The sequence below is a fragment of the Canis lupus genome, chromosome 15 (genome assembly GCF_003254725.2).
Source record: "Canis lupus dingo isolate Sandy chromosome 15, ASM325472v2, whole genome shotgun sequence".
In the NCBI taxonomy this organism is placed as follows: Eukaryota; Metazoa; Chordata; class Mammalia; order Carnivora; family Canidae; genus Canis; species Canis lupus.
Genome location: NC_064257.1, coordinates 45108559 through 45130655, shown reverse-complemented (window position 1 = coordinate 45130655; position 22097 = coordinate 45108559). Strand labels below are relative to the sequence as shown.

Below are 22097 nucleotides of genomic sequence, written 5' to 3'. Positions count from 1 at the left end.
TTTAAGTATACTTCTAACCAAATTTATTTTTTGAAGTTCCCTCTGAAGAAATAAAATGATCACATAATATGTCACTTCAGAATATATTTGTTGGCTTAGGATAACATTTAACATATGTATACATAAAACTAATTTTACATAAATCCAATACATTTGATAGTCTTCAGATATTTAAACTGATTGATTAGCATCTTTCATGCCAGGCTATGTGTTAAATATGTAAAACACATAAGATACCATTCCTACTTCCAAAGAGATTAAGAATTTGTATCAGTTTTCTCATCATCAAAATTTGAATTTGATTACAGGTTACATTAATATAGGTCAAGAACTTATGTGATAGAATATGAGCAAACGTTTTCATTTTCTTTACTATTATAAAAATATTTCTTCAGCAATAAATTTTAAGGCATTCAATATCATGACTTTTCATCATAATATATTTCCAAAACCTAAGTCTTGAATTTTTTTTTTTAAAGATTTTATTCTTTTGGGCAGCCCAGGTGGTTCAGTGGTTTAGCGCCGCCTTGAGCCCAGGGCCTGATCCTGGAGACCCTGGATCGAGTCCCACGTCAGGCTCCCTACATAGAGCCTGCTTCTCCCTCTGCCTGTGTCTCTGCCTCTCTCTCTCTCTCTCTCTCTTTCTCTCTCTCTCTCTCTCGTCTCTCATGAATAAATAAAAATCTTTTAAAAATAAAAAAAAGATTTTACTCTTTTGAGATAAACAGAGACACACGGAGAGAGCACAAGCAAGGAGAGAGGCAGATGGAGAAGCAGACTCCCCGCTGAGCGGGGATCCCTATGTGGGGCTCCATCCCAGGACCCCGGGATCATGACCTGAGCCGAAGGCAGATGCTTAATCATCTGAGCCACTCAGATGCCCCAAGTCCTGAATTTTAATCTGACCCTGTTTCTTAAAGATAATTTCACTACACTAAAACACAGATAGGGTGAACAATGCTATGAGACACGACAACATAAAAGTTAATAGTTGTAAAATGTATCAGGATCTCATTTTTTATTATTGCTGAATGATATCTATTAAATGACATAACACATTTTGTTTACCCACTCATCAGTTTATGCACATTTGGGTTGTTGCACTTTTTGGCTATTATAAATAGTGCTGCTACAAACTTTTGTGTACACCCAACGTTTATAGCAGCAATGTCCACAACAGCCAAACTGTGGAAGGAGCCTCAGTGTCCATCGACAGATGAATGGATAAAGGAGATGTGGTCTATGTATACAATGGACTATTACTCAGCCATCAGAAAGAACAAATACCCACCATTTGCTTCAACGTGGATGGAACTTGAGGGTATTATGCTGAGTGAAGTAAGTCAATCGGAGAAGGACAGACATATGGTTTCACTCATACGGGGAATATAAGAAATAATGAAAGGGATTATAGGGGAAAGGAGGGAAAATGAGTGGGAAAAATTAGAGAGGGTGACAAAACATGAGAAACTCCTAACTCTGGGAAACGAACAAAGGGTAGTGGAAGGGGAGGTGGGTGGGGGGATGGGGTGACTGGGTGACGGGCACTGAGGGGGGCACTTGACGGGATGAGCACTGGGTATTATACTATATGTTGGCAAATCAAACTCCAATAAAATATATATATATATATATATTTATATATATATAAACAAAAAAACAAACATTTGTGTACATTTTTGTTTGGACATTTGTTTTCAATTCTTTTGGAGTGAAATCTCTGGATCATAAATCAACTCTAGGTTTAGGTTTTTGAGGAACTGCCAAATTGTTCTCCAAAGCAGCTGCGCTTTTTATATTTTCACCGGCAAATAGGATTCCAGCTTTTCTGCATTCTTCCAACACTCGTGATTGTTCAACCTATTTGGGTACAAAGAATGAGATGCTGATACATTTTACAATACGGATGAACTTTTAAAACATTAGGCTAAGTGAAAAAAGCCAGACACAAGATGCCACATATTGTCTGAGTTTGTTTATAGGAAATGCCAGAATAGGAAAAATACAGAAGCAGAAAGTGTACTAATGGTTACCTGAGACAGGGGACTTAAGAGGAAATAGAGAGCGATTCCTAATGGGTGTGGAGCTTCTTTGTTCTGAGATCACGTTGTGGTAATGATTGCACGCTTCTATGAAGATACAAAAATTGCTGGTTGTACATTTTTAAAAGGATATGTTTTGTGGTATGTGAATGATATCTCAATAAAGCTACTATTTGTAAAAACAACAATAAAAAATAATATAGGATATTGATAGCACCCTATTTCATGTGTGCCATCAAGATTAAAATGAGTTAATATTTAAAAATGCTTAAATAAAAATACTTGACCTACAGTAAGTGATAAATAAGAGACTTTCTCATCAAGGTAAAAGTTCACATTTTTTTTTGATATACCCCTCCCCACACTCCAAACACATTGTGTTAATAGCACAAAAATAATTTATAATATATACAACCAATAAAATATTACTATTTAGAATGTAATAAATTACACAAATAAATAGGAAAGACCAATACTATGTAAAAATGGCCAACTTATAAGAATAGACGTTCATAGGCTAAGAACTCCAAAAAGTCAAGAAAAATATGATAATATAATTACCTTGCAGTTAATCAAGAAAATACATAGTAAAATAACAAGATACATTTTATATGCATCCAATTTGGCAAAAATAAACAAAATTCTAATAACCCCAAGTATTTGTGAGAACGTGGAGAAGTAGAACAAACCCTTTAGAAAGCAAGTGGACACTATTTAGTAAAGTCAAAGATACTTATACCCTATGAATTGCAGAGCACATACTCTAAAGAAACTCTCTCATATATGCCTAACAAAACAAACATTATTGCATCTTTGTTTATATAATGAAAAACTGGAAATATCTGTTATTATGAGATTAAATATATTGTGAATACAATGGAAACCATATACAGCAGCTAATGAACTAGGATTATATCAACACAGACAAATCTCCAAAAGCAGAATTTTGTATAAAAATAAATGCCTCAAAGATATGCATACATTATAACATTTCAACAAAATTTTAAAAATGTAAAACAATGCTATTTATTTTACATGTGGATGTGTGTGTGTGTGTGTGTGTGTGTGTGTGGCTAAAGAACAAAAGCAAACTGAGGATAATTAACAACAAATTCAAGAAAACGATTACTTTTTACTTAGTCATTTTATTATTCATACCACAGTCACATTTAATTGGCAGAACAGTTCCCATGAGTATGTCCCATGACAGAGAAATGTCACACAAGGAAAAATAGTGAAGGTTTTCATAAAGTTTGAGGAGAGAAGTGCCAGGACACCAGGCTGGCTGCAGCAAACCTCACACAGTAGTGCAGAGGTGAGTGAACCAAGGGTACTCCAGCAGTAGGTGGCCTACATGTGTTGCTTGAGGCCACTGCTGTTTCCTGAGAAGAATTTCCTAATATTCTTGTAAGTAGATCACTCGTAACACAGATGTAAATGGGGCAATGTGCCACTTCTGCAGAACAAACCTGACAAATTCTGGGGCATGGCCTACTAATCTCATGTGATAAATGGTTGCTGAATTATGATTCTGCAAATGTATTCCCATAACCATATATTCAGGGAAATTTTACAACCAGTGAAATTCTTGGGCCAAAAGATAAACAGTCAAATGTAAAGAAATGGTGCCATGTTAGGGCTTCTGAAAGAGCCAGAGCAGGAAAGATTGTTCAACCAGAAGATCCTTGCCCTTCTCTTCAGCCAAAGATCCATAGACGCCATCACTTCTCCAGCTGCCCTCCATTGCTCCAAGTCCTTCTCCAATTTTTCCTTGAGAATCTTTTTCTTCTGAATTTTCTTTAACCTATTGAACTCTTCTCAGTCTCTCTCATCCAGCTCTGTGATGATATGAGCCAGGGTACTTTCAGTCTGGGGAATGATGACATGTTCAGTGGCATTTACACACCTGATGGTTCTCTTAATAGCTTCATGCAAAATAGCAAAGGAAGTCTGAGAAGAAGCTACTTCCACTGCTTTGGCTTAATTCTTTTGGCTAAACTAGTCAGTTCACAGTTGTTGGTTTGTCCCTTCAGGTAATGTTCAAATTGCTGGCAGAGTAACACCAGCTGCATTATTTTTCTTCTCTGGAAGTCTCACTTGGGATTGTAGATAACTGTGTTGCAGAAGTCCCTTGCTGTGAACATGGCCTCAGCAAATGAAAAGGGAGCTTCTCTCATCACTTCACCCATCAGCATCTTAGTCTCTATTATCTTCTTTAGGATCTGTTGAAATGGAAGAGTTAAGGCATCAGAAGTTTTCTTCAGGAGGTTTCAACCTGTCTGAGCATTCATGACACTCTGGTGCCACTCAAGAGGGGAAGATTTCAGTTTGGTCTTTGTGACTGGATTGCGGGACATTGATAGTTTGGCTGCAATAGTTCCAGCCCGAGTCTCCCTCCACCCGAGTCAGCTGGTGGTGTCAGGACAGTGCTTACTCTTCCGGAGGGAAGGAGGAAAGTGAAATCAGGGAGGGACAAATGGAGATAGCAATGATATCTGTAATGTTGCAGTTCTTGAAAAATGAAGTAACTGAAGTAAACAGAATAATATAAAGATTTGATAAAGGTAAATGGTGGGAACACAGGTAGATATTACATTTTACAAAGTTATCTATATAATAAAAAATAACTTTTAAAAAATAAGATTTACCAAAAATTTCATGCCCTCCAGTCCCCAAGCAAAAAGGTTTTTTCAAACAAATGCACTACTTTTTCTAATTTTTTTCTTGATATTTCATTCATTTGTGATTTAAATTCTTCCCTATTAGCCTCAATGATAAGTACCTTTGATTATAATTAACTATTTAATTAAGAAATAATTTTTAAAACTTTTATAAAAGAGATCCTTTTATATTTACATAGTTATAAAGCATACCCTTTTATAAAGGTTAATATACAATATAAATTATTACCAATTTGCAATAAAGTTCCTTCCATACACTGAATTTTTGTTATGAATGTATACTCCAATTGCTGTTCCATTTTCAGACTTTCTGCAGAGTATTTTTAACAGTATAGACATTTTTAATATTGTTCAATGATTTAAGGAGGAAATTGCTCAAATCTTGACATATTTTTTAGTCACAATTTATTCAATTTAGATTAACCTACCCTTTAAAAAAATATTATTGCTATGATTGACCTGTGAGCCTTTTGGTAGACATAAATAAGAAAAAGAATAGTCTTTGCTCTTTCTTTATCCAGTTAATCCACCAGAAGCAATTTAAGTCAAAAAGCTTAGGAATAATTAAATTTTAAAGCAAAAATATATGGAGAAATATAAGCTTCAGATTTTGATACAATAATCTAGCTAACAAAGGATATGGAATGGGATTAGGAAAATCATGGTCACTCTTATAATGTACAGGATGAATAGATCTCTTTTTTTTTTTTTCAAACCATCCAGATTAACAAATTAATTTTTTCTTGTGGTTATCTAGTTGGTTGAAAAACGTTAAGGAGATTGCTTTGTGAGGACACTGTAACAGGCACTGCATACATATTTTTTAATAGGCCATATAATCTCTCCTATTAAGGAGTATACATAGGAGTGAGGAGTAAAGACTCCATAAAGAACACTGGAAACAATCATAATGCAAAACATTAGCAAATTAATCAACTCCAGGATCTTATTTCTAATATGTGATTCAAATTGCAAGGAAATTACACATCACTATATTTTTATATCTATAGCACAAAATAGTGGCGGAATTAGGAGGTAGTTGAGAAGTTTGGGTTTGGCGCCCCAGCCTTGAAATTTTGTCATGGTTTCTCTTCAACAGCTCTATTTCTTCAAGGTTATATTTATTTATTTATTTATTTTTAAATTTTTTTTTATTTATTTATGATAGTCACATCAGAGAGAGAGAGAGAGAGAGAGGCAGAGACACAGGCAGAGGGAGAAGCAGGCTCCGTGCACCGGGAGCCCGACGTGGGATTTGATCCCGGGTCTCCAGGATCGCGCCCTGGGCCAAAGGCAGGCGCCAAACCGCTGCGCCACCCAGGGATCCCCTCAAGGTTATATTTATATACTTAATGTACACTATGTGCCAGATACTGTTATAAGCATGTTAGAAATAATAATTCATTTCTATAAATAAGATTAGAGTTAAAAGATGCAATAAGACATGACCCCAAATCTCAGTGGCTCATAACAACGTGTATATCTCACTTATCTGTTGACTTTGACTGTGGCTCTGCTTCATGCCCTCTTTACTCCAGGATTCAGGCTGAAGGCACCCCTATCTGAGACATTGCCATTCTCACAGCACAAAGGAGAGAGAGTGGTGAAAATATATGTTGTATCTTAAAGGGTTTTTTGCTTATAAGTTATATATATATATAACATATATGTATATATCACATTCGAAGGCCAAAAAAAGATGGCTTGGTCAAGTCTGACAATGGAGCAAAGATGAGTAATCTTCCCAGGAAGAAGAGCCATGAAAATTGAAAATGTTACAGTGTACCATCATCATAGCAAGTATATAAGCAAAGATATGATTATTATTATCCCCATTTTACAGTTGAGGTAACTGAAGCATTAGGATATTAAGTAGCCTGATGAGGACCACACAAACGCTCATAAGTAGCAGAGCCAGGATTTGACACTCAGGCAATTCATGGTCTTAACAACTATTCTACACTGATTCCCTAATGTTCTTGAACATAGCCAGGATTTGACACTCAGGCAATTCATGGTCTTAACAATTATACTACACTGATTCCCTATGTTCTTGAACTATTATTTTCATTTCTTCATCAAAATTCTGAAGTTCATTCACACAGAAATATTTGACAGGTAAAAGTTTTAATAGACACTCTCCCAAAGGAATTTGCATTTTAAGGCAATAAAGTCTTAAGATAAAGGTAGAGTTCAGACAGCTGGAGCTCAGAAGCTTAGTGGAAAATGCAGCCTTTCCAATGCATCTGAAATGACATCTAATAACCAGCCCCTTATTCTGTGTATATACAATCCCTCAACTGCTTTGCTTGAGGTCTATGCTCCAATATCACCTATTCAGACAGGCCTTTCTTCAAAATCCTATCTTTAAAAACACATATGCATCATTATTACCACAATAGCTACCTCTTTTATTCATTATACCACTCCTCTGCCTTCTTTTTCCTTCATAGGATACTAATTTTATCTTATACAGTTACTTTTTTATTTCCCTATTATTTGTTTCCCTCACTGTTGTGACTTCGTTAAATTAACATTTGTTAAGTAGAGCACATGGTGCCAGATGGCGAGCAATAAAAGACCACAAGAGAAATTAAAATAGAGAAGTTCATTACTGACAGGTCCTAGAGGAAGTACACAGCATGCCTAGAGGGACCACATGGGGGGAAGTCGAGGCAGGGTGCACTCAGAAAGAGGTAGCACCTGGGGCATGTGCCTTTATTAGGGTCTATGGGTTGAATACTTTGGAATTCCCAGACTAAGGCTGGATTGGTCAATTTAAACCAAAGGGGCTTTGTAAGCCCCATGGCTGTCTTATATAAGAGACATGCAAGGGTAAGGCCCTCTTATGAGGAAGATAATTTACTGTGAGGGGTTTTGGGGAAGCTTTATCAGGAATTTACAATTACCTATGAGTCTGTTATCAAGGGCATGTGCTTATATGAGGGAATGTCCAGGCTGGTTGGCCAAACAAAATGGATGCCAAGGCAGCAATACCATAGAGTAGCTTAGCTAAACTCTCAACGTCTACTAATTCATACGTCCTATGAGGGTGTAAACATTGTTCATCTTATCACTGTTGTAATCACAGCACCAGGACAGGAACTGGCATATGGTACATTCTTAATAAATATTTGTTGAATGAATAGATGAATGAATGTATGAGCTAATGAATGAATAAACTCAATATTTCCTACCCATAAAAGTGGAGTAAGACTAGCTATGCAAGAAATAGTAGAGCAAAGCTCAAAGGACCCCAGCAAGACATTCTTCTTGTCATTAAGAACAATAACTTTTATTGAATGCCAGCTGTGTGTCTGTGTCAAATGCCATGACTACAAAGAAATATAAAATAAAGATCCATCCCTGAGGCTCACAATGTAATTAAGGAAATAGAATATACTTACAAAGAAATTAATAATAATAGAAGGTAATAATTTAATGATTTGTAAAATATTTCAAGTGATACAAGATGTTTCAACTTCATGAAAATAGGTATGTGTGTATAAATGTATATGAGAAATTTTTGTGATTTTCACAAATAAATGTGATTTAGTGAAAAAAAGCCACAGCAGAATTATCATGACCAAAGGGATCTGTCAGTAATTTATTGTGTTTTACAACATACCACTCAAGAGCTTTCAAAAGAAGAAAAAAATCCAGTCTATCCAAAATATATCAAACCATTGTCCAACATAAAATAATAAATTATTAGACATGAAAAATTAAGAAATCATGATCCATAACCAAGAAAATAGCAAGCAATAGACACAGACCTGAGATGATCCAGATGTTACTATCAGCAGATAAGAACTTTAAAGCAGATTTTACAGATTTGTTCACAGGTTTAAAGGAAAGATGATCATCGTAAGTAAACATGTGAGCAATCTTAGCAGAGAAATAGAAACTATTAAAAAAAGAGCTGTAGGGAAGTCCTAGAACTGAAAATTATGCTGATGCATATCATAAATTATTAGATAGGCTTAACAGTATGTTGGAGGCTGCAGAGAAAGTTATAGTGAACTTAAAGCAAATCAAAAGGAACTATCCAACAGAACAGAGAAAAAAATGATTGAAAAAAATTAATGGACACTCAGTTACCTGTAGGATAATATAAAATGGTCTAATATGTATAGTGTCACTACAGTCTCAGATGGAGAGGAGAGATAAGACAAAAATATATATATATTTTTTACAAATAATAGCCAAAATTTTCCAAATGTGTTGAAAAACATTGCTTAGAGAACCAATAAGCTTAGTGAACTCCAAACAAAATAAATTCAAAGGGGAAAAAAACTAGGTACATCAAACTGCTGAGAGCTAAAGTTAAACAGTAAATCTAAAAGTACTCAGAGGAAAAAAGATACAGAATATATAATAACACAAAGGAAGACTTTGCATCAGAAATAATGGCAGTCATAAGACAATTGAATGACATTTTTAAACCACTAAAGGAAAAGGGTGTCTGGGTAGCTCAGCTAGTTAAGCACCTGACTCTTGATTTTGGCTCAGGACATGATCACAGAGATCGAATCCTGAGTAAGGCTCCAGGCTTAATGCAGAGTCTTTCTGGGAGTCTCTTCCTCTCCCTGTGCCCCTCTCCACCCCCCACTCAACGTAGGCACTCTCTCTCTCTCAAAAATAAAATAAAATAACTTTTAAATAAACTGTTGAAGGAAAAAACGGTTAAAATAAAACTCTATATTTAGTGAATATATCCCAAATGGGTGGAATAAAGATATTTGAAAATGAAAAAAACAAACGAAACAACACATTCAAAAACCAGGAGCCCTCCCTCCTGCTGATTAACCTATTGTGAAAATAAATTCAAACCACAGTTTGGCAGCAACCCAGGTGGCTCAGTGGTTTAGCACCACCTTCATCCCAGGGCCTGATCCTGGAGATCCGGGCTCAGGTCCCACGTCGAGCTCCCTGCATGGAGCCTGCTTCCTGTGTCTCCACCATTCTGTGTGTGTGTGTGTGTGTGTGTGTGTGTGTGTGTGTGTGTGTGTCTCATGAATAAATAAATTCTTTTTTTTTTAATTTTTTAAAAACCACAGTTTGGGAAAAATTATTCACAATACAAATATATGACATAGGTCTTTTAAAAAAGATTTTATTTATGTATTCATGAGAGACACAGGGAGAAAAGCAGAGACATAGGCAGATGGAAGAAGTAGGCTCCCCATAGGAAACATGATGCAGGACTCAACCCCAGGACCAGATACTCAATCAATGAGCCACCCAGGTGCTCCAACATAGGTCTTATATCTAGAATATAGAAAGAACTCATACAACTCGGTAATAGCAAGATACACATTCCAATTTATTCAATAAGCAAAAGACTTGAACAGACACTTCACCAAAGAGTATTTTTGAATAGACAAGCACATGGAAAGATGTTCAAAATAACTAGTCATCAGGATAATGCAAATTAAATGAAACAATGAGATATTATTTGATGCTCACTAAATGGCTAATATTTAAAAACTGGCACCCTTAAACACTGGGCAGGGATGTGGAGCAACTGGAACTCTCATGCACTGCTAATGGGAATGTAAAATGGCCAAACCACTTTGGAAATAATTTGGCAGTTTCTCATCAATTTAAATATATTCTTACCATATTACCCTTCATTCCACTTTCATGCACTTATCAAGAGAAATCTAAATGACTTGTATGTGAATATTTACAGCAGTTTTATCCATAATATACAAAAAATGAAAACAACCCAATGACCACCAACAGTACAATGGCTTAACAAATTGTGGAATATCTACACTATAAAATATTACTCAACAATAAAAAATTATTAATTATAGATATACATAAAGTGTGAATAAATTTCAAAAACATTATATTGAGCAAAAAAAGCCAGGCACAAAAGAGTATACACCCAATGGATTTACTTATTTAAGATTCAAGAACATAGAGAACTGACTTATAATGAGAGAAAGCAAAACAGTGGTTGCTTCCAGTAGGTAGGAAATAATAGACAGGGGCCACAGGGAACTTTCTGAGGTGACATAAATATTCTATATATTGATTAGCTATTGGTTAATACGGTCATACATTTTTCAAAAATCACTGAATTGTACATTTGATCTGTTTTGCTGTATGTAAACTAAAGTGTTTTTCAAAAAACAAAAACCACAGCAGAATTTTCAGATGAATTGTAACCTAGTGTTAAACTTTATGAGGAAAAGCAGAACTTACAAATACTCAAGACACTGTTGAAGAAGGAGGAGGAGAAAAGCGAGGAAAATACTTTTTGCACATAAAAGCCAAGATTTATTATAAACCTATTGTAATTTTTTTAAGATTTTGTTTATTCGAGAGAAAGGCAGAGACACAGGCAGAAGGAGAAGCAGAAAGCCCGATGTGGGACTGGATCCCGGGACCCAGGGTCATGACCTGGGCCAAAGGCAGACGCTCAACCCCTGAGCCACCCAGGGGCCCCAAACCTATTATAATTTTTAAATGTGGCATTTGTGAAGGGAGAAATTGACCTATGGAATAGAATAGAGAGGCTGCAAACAGAATCACACACAAATGGAACCTTGGTTTATGCTGGAGATGGCATTGAAAATCACTAAAACGATATCTGATGAATAGTACAGGAAGAGTTGGTCATTCAAGTTAATATAGAATACACACATAAAAGATTGATTCTGAGTTGACTGGAGATTTAAATGTGATGAGCAAAACATGAAAAATTATTAGAAAAAGTATAACAGAATATTCTTATGATCTCATGTTGGAAAGAACTTTTCAAACAAAAGATATTGATAGATTTGATGGATTAAATTTTAGATTTCTGTCAAAAGACTCCAAAAGCAGAGTGGGAAAAAATTACAAAACGAGTAATAGAACAAGAATAAACTAAATTTATGAAGAACTCTTATAAAACTATAAGAAAAAGCACAAATACTCTCCTCCAAAATGGACAAAGTCCAGTAAATATGTCACAGAGAAGAAATAACAAAACAAACAGCAACAAAGAAAAACCCAGAGGAAAAGATCAACCTTATTAGCAGCATTACGAGTTCTCCCTTTCTTATGTACTATGTGCTGCGGGAGTGATACCCTAAAGACATAGAGCTGTGCCAAATTATGGGTGATGCAAAAGAAGCAAATGTGAAGATCAATGTTCAGCTAAAACTATGACCCAGACCTGAGTTCACTATCATAATTGAACTTCTCAGATGTCAGAATCTTGGAATTTTACCCAAAAGTAATTTCTACTGGAATTTTTTCATTAAAACCAGTAGCAAATTCTTAAAAATTTGACACAGTGAAAGGAGAATATTTTATCAGTACTGTCAACTGAAAGATTGCTCCTGTGCTCACCATAAACTCATGTATGATATGAAATAGAAGCGTCCTTGCAACTGAGGTTGATAGAGAAGCGTGTCATTTTAGGAGTTTCTCATTTTTCCTTATCTTCCTTGATTCTGTATATTCTTTGTTATACCTAGATTAAAGATGGTTTATCACAGGTATTGTACATGATTTAGGTTGTTTTCTCACCTGGTGGAATTTTAACAAAGCAAACTTTTTGCTTTGTTTTGCTTTTTATCCATTCCTCAAGCTGTAAAGAATTTCCAAAGTGAACTTTTTCCTGAAAAACTCATAGCCTAATGAAATTAAGTGACAAGAAAATAAAAACACTATAAAATAAAAATAATTTGAGGGGCACCTGGGTGGTTCAGTTGATTAAGCATCTGACTCTTGATTTCTGCTGCTTGGATCATGAACTCAGGATTGTGAGATGGAGCTCTGCATTGAGCTGTGTGCTAGGCATGGAGCCTGCTTAGAATTCTCTCTCTCCCTCTGCCCCTTCTATCTCTTAAAAATAAATAAATATATAGACTTCTTCATTAAAAATACATATAATAATAATTTGAAAGATTTTTTAAATTAATATTTGAATACTGATACAGCTCCAAAGACTAATTCTACTCTTCATAATATGATTTCTATTATTCTTTCTTATGTTATTTAAATTTTATAAATATTTACTCAGTCTAAGAGAACATAATTTCTTCCTAATGTTATCTAGCTAATATATGCTCCTTTACTTTAAATCTATTTCCTTATAAATTTATTACCTAAAATCTTCTGATTATTTTTGTATTAAAGCTAGCAATCTGCACAATCATCATTAAATATTGCCCTATTTTACTCTTGCAATAACATTTACATTTGTATTTCAAAGAGTTGATAGACTACCATTTTAAATCTATAGACATATTTTTCATTCCAAAACACATGTAGAATATATATCTACATTTGAAAGAAAATATTTAGATAGTAGAAATAAATCTGAATTATATGCTTTGTTCCTGTTGCTGGCATTGTTATGCAGATTCAGTGTGATAGTAACCTATATGATCACATTGCTGATTTTGCAAACATATAGAATGACAATTGAAGTAAGTATTTGGCCTTCATTGGACTTAGGCTAAACCAAAGACGAAAATTTTGGCCAAATACTTAAGCTAACACCAAACCATGGATGCATCTCTAAAAGGAAGTATGAAAAACATCTATTTCCTAGACAGCAACTTATCTTAAATCCACATAAATATATACACAAATTCTTTATCTTCAAACTTTAAATTTGCCCAGATACAAAAAAACAGAGATTAGACATAAAGATGCTCAGTGGATCATGCTATTGTTATTCTTGTTCTCCTTGATAACAATGATTTATTCTCATCCATGCTGCACTGCCACTAATAAACACAGAAGCCTCTAGGCAACCACCACACATAGCCATAGCCCATCCCAACATATATTCCCGGCATGGTCATTGTACTGCCTCAGAATGTCTTGGACTTTATTTAAAACACACACACACACACACACACACACACACACACACCAAGATGTCAATTTCACTTAAAAAGGGGCAGGGCAGACACCTGGGTGACTCAGCCGCTGAGCATCTGCCTTCAGCTCAGGGCGTGATCCCTGGGAGCTGGGATGGAGTCCCACATAGGGCTCCTTGCAGGGAGCCTACTTCTCCCTCTGCCTATGATCTGCCTCTCTCTGTGTGTCTCTCATGAATAAATAAATAAAATCTTTAAAAAATGGCGGGGGTTGGTTAGGGAAGTAGGAAAGAGAAGTGTGCTTGGCTGGCTCAGGCAGTGGAGCATGTGACTCTTGATCAGGTTGTGGGTTTGAGCCTCACATTGGGTGTAGAGATTACTTAAAAATAAAATTCAAAACAACAAAACAACAACAACAACAAAATGGGCACCTGCGTGGCTCAGGCAGGTAAGCATCTACCTTCAGCTCAGGTCATGATCTCAGGGTCCTGGGATGGAGCAGACACCAGGCTCTCTGCTCAGCAGGGAGTCTGTTTGTTTCTCCTCCTCTGTGTGCTCTCTCTCTCTCACTCTCACTCTCTCTCAAATAAAATCTAAAAAAAAAAAAAAAAAAAAAGAATGAACTTGGACAACATGGGCTTCATTGTGAATTATGAATAAAAGAATAAAAAAGTTTATTGAAGGCATAAAAGGTTTCATATGAACAGGAATCATCTGGCTAGAAGCAAAATGGTAAAAATAGAAAGGAAAGAAGGACTGAACAATGTTTACAATAGTTTATCTCAGGTGATGCACTATTCTAAAGCAAACAAACTTCCACTTGTGGCAGTGGAAACCTAATTGACTCAAAATAGATTGTGCACATAACAAAAATGAATAACTGGCCTGGACTCTTCAGATCCCACTCTTTCAAATTGCCCAATACTAACAGAGTACCAGGAGTATGGCTCTCAAACATTTTGGTTTCAGTGGGCTTCAGACTCTAAAAAAGTTACTGAGTTATATGTACTGATACTTACCATATTAAAAATTGAAGCAAAAATTTTAAATATGTATTTATTTTAAAGTAACATTGATATTCCATTACATGTTAATACAAATGGCACATTTTTAGGAAAATAACTGTTTTCCAAAATAAAAGATGTAGTGAGAAGTTTGATATTTTGCAAATATCTTTAATAGAACTTAATAAAAGGCTTAATAGAACACAGCTGGACTCTTATAATTGCTTCTGAATTCAATCTGTTAGCAATACACTGTTTGAAAGTATATGAGGAAAATCCAACAGATATTCTCTTGGAAAAAGATGGAGTATTTAACAGTCTTCAGACAACTATGGCTACTCTTCTTTGATGATATACCAAAATTTGACAGATGGCTTTTTTAAAGTTGGAGGATGGGCAGCCCCAGTGGCTTAGCAGTTTGGCACCACCTTCAGCCCAGGGTGTGATCCTGGAGACCGGGGATCAAGTCCCACGTCAGGCTCCCTGCATGGAGCCTGTTTCTCCCTCCGCCTGTTTCTCTGCCTCTCTCTCTTTTTCTCTCTCTGTCTCTCATGAATAAATAAATAATATATTTTAAAAATAATAATAAAGTTGGAGGATGGACACCACACTGCTTTAAGACTTAAGAGTAATCAAGGCAGTGTGGTATTGGGGGAAAAAAAAGAACAATAGAACAGAATAGAGAGCCCAGAAATAGATTCGCATAACATAGTCAAATGATCTCTGACAAAGGATAAAGGACAATAAAATAGAACAAAAACAGTCTTTCAACAAATAGGTCTGGAACAACTTAATATCCAGATTAATCTGGACTCAGACCTCAAACCCTTCACAAAAACTAACTCAGAATGGATGATAGACCTAAATACAAAATGCAAAACTATGAAACTGCTAGAACATAACATAGGAGAAAATATATATGACCTTGGAGATGGTGGTAACTTTTTAGATACAACACCAAGCCATGATCCATGAAAGAAAGAAAGCATTACTAAGTGGGACTTCATTAAAAAAAAAAAAAATGCCCTGCAAAAGAGAATATCAAGAGAATAAGAAGCCCAGACTGGGAGAAATAATTTGAAAAGTCACTTCTGTTAAAGGACTGTTAGGCAAAATATACAGAGAATTCTTAAAACTCAATAAGAAAAAAAAACTAATTAAATATTGGGCCAAAGACCTGACCAGACACCTCACCGAAAAAGATGTACAGGTGGCAAAATAGCAAAAGAAAAGATGCTTTACATTATGTGCCATCAGAGAACTGCAAATTAAAACAAGAAAACACTACACACCTATTAGAATGGCCAAAATCCAAAACATTGACAATACCAAATGCTACTGAGTATGCAGAGCCACAGGAAGTCTCAGACATTGTTGGTGGGAATGCACAGCCATTTTGGATGATAGTTTGGCAGTTTCTGAAAAAAAACTAAACATATTCTTCCATACAATCCGGCAATCATGATCCTTGGTATTTACCCAAAGGAGTTAAAAACTTATGTCCCCACAAAAATCTGCACAGGGCTGTTGATAGCAGCTTTATGTATAATTAGCAAAACTTGAAAACAAGTAGGCTGTCAAATTAAGAAATTCAATTGGTAGTTTGAAAATAATTTAAGCAGTTTGCTCTTTTAAAGGAAGTACCGAGTATTCTTCATTGATGATATACTTTAGCAGAAGTAGAGAAAATTACTTTGGGATCCAGGAATTTGTAAACACTCCTGAAGTTGCTCAAAGTGCTTACATTGAGTTACTGCTTCAATTATTCTCCATTAATTTAGTACATCCAGACAATGGAATATTACTCAGCACTAAAATGACTTCTCAAGCCATGAAAAGACATGAAAGGACCTTAAATGCATTACTATCATATGAAAGAAGTCAATCTGAAAAGGCTACATACTGTTGATGCCAACTATACATATACGACATCCTGGGAAAAGCAAAACTGGAGACTGTACAAAGATCAGGGCTTGCGGGGAGGAGGGATGAATAAGCAAAGCACAGAGAATGTTTAGGGCAGTGAGAATACTCTGTATGGTACTGTAAGGTGGATGTGTGTCAACATACATCTGTCCAAACTCAGAGAAGGAGCCAAGGGTGAGAATCCTAACATAAACTACTGAATTTGGGTGATTGTGATGTGTCAATGTAGGTTCATCAGCAGTAACAAATGTCCCACTCTGGTGAGGGATGTTGGTGACGGAGGAGGCTATGCACGCGTGGGGGCAGGAGTACATGGGAAACCTCTGCACACCTTCCTCTCAATTTTGCTGTAAACCTAAAACTGTTCTACAAAAAAAGTTTTACATTTTTAAATTTAATTTAATTTTAAAAATCAAACAGTGGAAGTTATACATGAAAATCTAATAAAAGTGGGTAGGGGTATTAGGGAAAACAGAGACAGGAGTAAGAGTTAGACTTCAAAATGTATATTTTAGTATATGTTTAAAATTTTGTATCACATATTAATTCTCTTAATTTCCTCGAAACCAATTGTACCACCTAGTATCTAATTAATGGATAAAAGTTACACAATGTGTCCATCTATATATAGTTTTGTGTTGAAAGATAAGCAGAAATACTTCATTTTCATAGACTTCCCTAGAATGCTTTTATTGATAGCCTCGTCTTTACTGCTTAAACTCATTTGGATTCTCTTCCAATACATGTCCATACATAAAGATGAAAAGTGTAAAACTATTTTATTAGAAATATTGATTTTAAATTTAAAACTGTTGAGAATAAATTGCTTGTTTAAGAAAAGCCAGAGGGGAAACAGTGAACTAGGGTGTTCTGTGTAAATAAGCACTGTTAGGGCATGCCATTCTCCTTACGATTTCTGTGAGGAGATATTGTGCAATCAAGTGTAATTCACGTCTCTGAATCAGCTGCAGAAAATACAGAAATCTGTGGCATAGTATTGTCATAGTCGATGTCTATCAACAACTTAAATTCATAGCACATACATAATGCCTGCATGTTCATTGTTCTTCCCTCTCATCCTCTAAATCTACTAGCAAATATTCTCTCCGAGTAAGATCACAGAACGTTTCCAGAAAACGTCTGCCACGAATTCTAAACAAAACAAAGGGAACTTTAAGTCAGGTGCGATCAGCAACGATCTGGCCTGTCAACACTCTTTAGCAAACACTGTTCTAGCTCCCCAAAGACTGGCTAACCAGTGAGCAGGAATGATTCTCCAACCCAGTATTCAAAGGAATCCTTGTCGGGGGATGATCTAAGTTCTTCCTGGCATATCCTTCAGGACACCCTAGTGTACCCTGTCTTCAAAAGCCTTCCCAGGGCTCTATGCAGCCTGAGTAGGAGAATGCTGAAGGACAGCCTCCTTTAAAAGAAAAATAAGAGTGGCTCAGTAGTTGAGCATCTGCCTTTGGCTCAGGGCATGATTCTGGGGTCCTGGGATCGAGTCCACAGGGAGCCTGCTTCTCCCTCTGCCTATGTCTCTGCCTCTGTGTGTGTGTGTGTCTCTCATGAATAAATAAATAAAATCTTAAAACGAAAAAAAAGAAAAATAAGTCAGGGCGCCTGGATGGCTCAGTCAGTTAAGCAACTACTCTTATGTCCAAAACTTGATTTCTGCTCTGGTCATGGTCTAGGGGTCCTGAGATAGAGCCCGGGGCTGGACTCTGCTCTCAGCAGGGAGTCTGCTTCTCTCTCTCTCTCCTTCTCTCTCTCTCTCTCTCTCTTCTCCTCCTCCTCTTCCTCCTCCCCCATGTTCTCTTTCTCTCTCTAAAATAAATAAATCTTTTAAAAAATAAAAGAAAAATAAGCCATGCTGTACAGGATTTCAACTGTAAGAGTGGTAATTCTCATGTTAGTCAATGCCATTAACCTGGAAGTTTTCGGCAACTATAAATATGTTAATTTCCTTATTAGGTATGTCACTTAAATATATCACTAATAACAAGAAATCATCACCTCAAAACATTTTTTTCGACTTAAACATGTAAAAAATTCCATGGTACCACATTGTCCTTTTTTAAATAAAGAGTAGAACAAAAATAATTTCGCTCTAAATCTATGAAGACTTGTGGAGCTACCATAAAGTCCTACGGAGCAAGGATTTAGGGAGGTAAGGCTACTTGTTCCTATATACCACATGGCCGCTGATAGCTGTGCTTTGAAAGTTTTTCTGGCAACTTTTGCATTTTCTCCTTTCCCTGCTATTTGCTATTGTTTCAGCTAACAATCTGTGCTGCTTCTTTTCTTTTTTATTTTCTTCTTTTTTTGTTTGGCTTTTTTTATTTTTATCTTTATTTTTTTTTTGAGAAGGAGAGACAGATTGGAGGATGAGGGTAGGGAATGGCAGGGGGAGATGGAGACAGAATCTTAAGCAGGCTCCATGTCCAACGCAGAGCCCCACACAGGGCTCCATCTCACAACCCTGAGATCACTATCTGAGCCAAAATCAAGAAACAGACACTTAACCAAATGAGACACCCAGGTGCCCCTGTGCTGCTTTTTAAAAAACACTAAGGACTAAATGGTAGCTCTCAATCCCTTACAGAACCAAATTCTTGTGCTCTGAGTAGGTCTTTGGTTTAAGGAAATATGTTATAGTTGAAATCTGGCTTTTGGAAGACAGGTAGATTTATTTAATATAATTGTAATCCTTTGCAGTAACTGTTTCAACTTCTAATCTGCCTCATATCACAAAGACAACACTAGCTATATTTAAACCAAAACTCTATGGTTACTGTTTTCTCAAGGTTGTCACTGTTTTCAAAATGGTGAACTCAGTTTCCCCAAGCGGATCCCTCAGAACAAGATATGCACAGGTGATGTAGTAAGTGGTACTACCCTTAAAACCAGGTATGGGAACCCCCTATGCTACATGCTTCTCACCATCCTCAGTGCTCTAGGTTTCCTCGCTGCCGGGGATGGGGGGAAGACTTTGGATGAAGGCACTGTGCTGTTCACAAACATGCAAGCAAAACTTCTGGGTTTGGAAGAGGCCCAAGGGCAGAGAGTGGGGGACATGCTCTCCCTCCACCATCACAAAACCCCAAGGAATCCAAAAACTCTAAATGAAAGCTCCATCTTCCAGGTCATATTGAAGATGTATCAGTCAAGGAAAGAGCATGGGACATATTTGAACAATTTGTTAGCTTAATGTGTAGCTTTTAAATATATAGGTATATACTATATGAGTGCTTATTTGTACCCATGTTCCAGGAGAGCTAATGACTTATACATAAAACAAATTCTGTGAAAACAAAGAAACTGCTGGGCAGCCCAGGTGCTCAGTGGTTTAGTGCTGCCTTCAGCCCAGGGCATGATCCTGGAGACCCAGGATCGAGTCCCACCTCAGGCCCCCTGCATGGAGCCTGCTTCTCCCTCTTCTTGTGTCTCTGCCTTTCTCTCTGTGTCTCTCATAAGTAAATAAATAAAATTTTTTAAAAAAAAGAGAAACTGCTTATCTTGTTTACTGCTATATTTCCAAAACCAAACACATACCAATGACATGTTAAATGAAAAAGGTGTCTCCCAGTTTAAGGTTTAAAAATATTTGGCCTTGGGTAGCCCTGGTGGCTCAGCAGTTTGGCGCCGCCTGCAGCCCAGGGCGTGATCCTGGAGACCCTGGATCGAGTCCCACGTCGGACTCTCTGCGTGGAGCCTGCTTCTCCCTCTGCCTGTGTCTCTGCCTCTCTCTCTCTGTCTCTATGAATAAATAAATAAAATATAAAAAAATAAAAATAAAAATAAAAATATTTGGCCTTAAAAAAAATTGGCCTTTTGCAGTTCCCTTTGGAGTATTAGTAGGTTAGCACATAAAAGGCTTTGAGAATCCTGTTATTTTGACCGAATCCCTCCTCCTCTTTTACTCCAGAGACTTTCTCATATCTACTTTATGGTGGAAAACTTTTAGGAATTACTCACATCCATGGCACATATCAATCAGCCGACTTTGGGAGCATCTCAAGATACCTTGAAATAGACATAATGTACCCTCAAAATATGGTCCTAGATATAACCCAAACATTACAAAAATCTAAGAAATATGTTGGATGCTCTTGAAGGAAATAAATATAAGATTTTCTTTTTCATGAACAAATCAAGAGTTCAGTAATAGCAAAATATCAATCTTTTCTTAGAATTTTTCTACCTTGGAATTAAAGACGGATGGAGAGAAAAGAAAAGGTTACAAACCTATCATATTAAATTTAGGGTGAAGGATAAATGTCCCAAGAAGTTTTAATACTCATTCAACATCTCATTTATCAATTTAAGATGCATTTACTCCTGTTGTCACTAATCTTGATTCAAATGCTAGTCAATTTAGGATTTTTTTTTTTAGGATTTTTAATTTAAGCATGGATATGCATCATAATTAATACCGATGCTAATTATGATTAACACTTGGTATCAGTGCAAGGTAGAGTAGGACATATATCCTATAGATTTTTAATTTAAACTGAAACTACAGGGGGATCCCTGGGTGGCTCAGTGGTTTAGCACCTGCCTTTGGCCCAGGGTGCGATCCTGGAGTCCCGGGATTGAGTCCCACGTCAGGCTCCTGGAATGGGGCTTGCTTCTCCCTCCTCCCGTGTCTCTGCCTCTCTCTCCCTCTCTCTGTCTATGATAAATAAATAAATAAATAAATAAATAAATAAATAAATAAATAAATCTATCTTAAAAAAAAAAAGAAAAAAAAAACAAATAAACTGAAGCTACAGAGGGGCGCCTCACTGGCTCAGTCACTAAAGCGTGCAACTCTTGATCTCAGGGTTGTGAGTTCATTGCATGTAGAGATTACTTAAAAATGAAAACTCCTTTTAAAAATAAATAAATAAGTAAATAAAATGAAACTGTAGAAAAAAAAAAGTGGGAGTGTAAATTAGAACTCTTTCAGAAACAAGCCACAGAAATCCTCCTCAAACTAACAACCGCATACAAGGATTCATTGGCTCATGAACTGGAAAGGACATGGATGCCTATGATGAATGAATTGAAGAATTCAACTGTCTCCTCTGTCCTCTGTTCTTCTACTTCTTTCCTCTTTCCCTTCTCCCCTTTCCTCATTCCTCATCTTCTCACCCTTCCATCTCCCTTCATACCCCTTTGTTTTGCCCTTCTCTCCAATCGCGGAATTTCTTCCCTACATCAGGAATCCTGGTAGAAGACAGCTACAAGTCATATCCACACAGCTTAGAAAACCCACAGGATAGAATACCTCAACCTTTAGTATATAAAAACTCGAGGAAATAACTCTGGGAAATGAACTAGGGGTGGTGAAAGGGGAGGAGGGCGGGGGGTGGGGGTGAATGGGTGACGGGCACTGAGGGGAACACTTGACGGGATGAGCACTGGGTGTTATTCTGTATGTTGGTAAATTGAACACCAATAAAAAATTAATTTATTTAAAATAAAATAAAATAGCAAAGATATGGAAACAAACAAACAAAAAAACTCGAGGAAAGAAGTCTGATTGGCCTAATAACTTGAGTCGCGTACCCCAGTTAGATCAGTTAAGAGTTGGGAAGCTGCTGCTGCTTGGCAGGACCCCCTGCT

The 22097-nt window shown here is 36.4% G+C and overlaps 1 pseudogene; it reads right to left on the bottom strand.

The window, feature by feature from the left end:
- Positions 1-3205: 3205 nt before the first annotated feature.
- The window catches only part of LOC112654497 (V-type proton ATPase subunit D-like), a 38316-nt pseudogene continuing 19424 nt past the window's right edge, over positions 3206-22097 (bottom strand).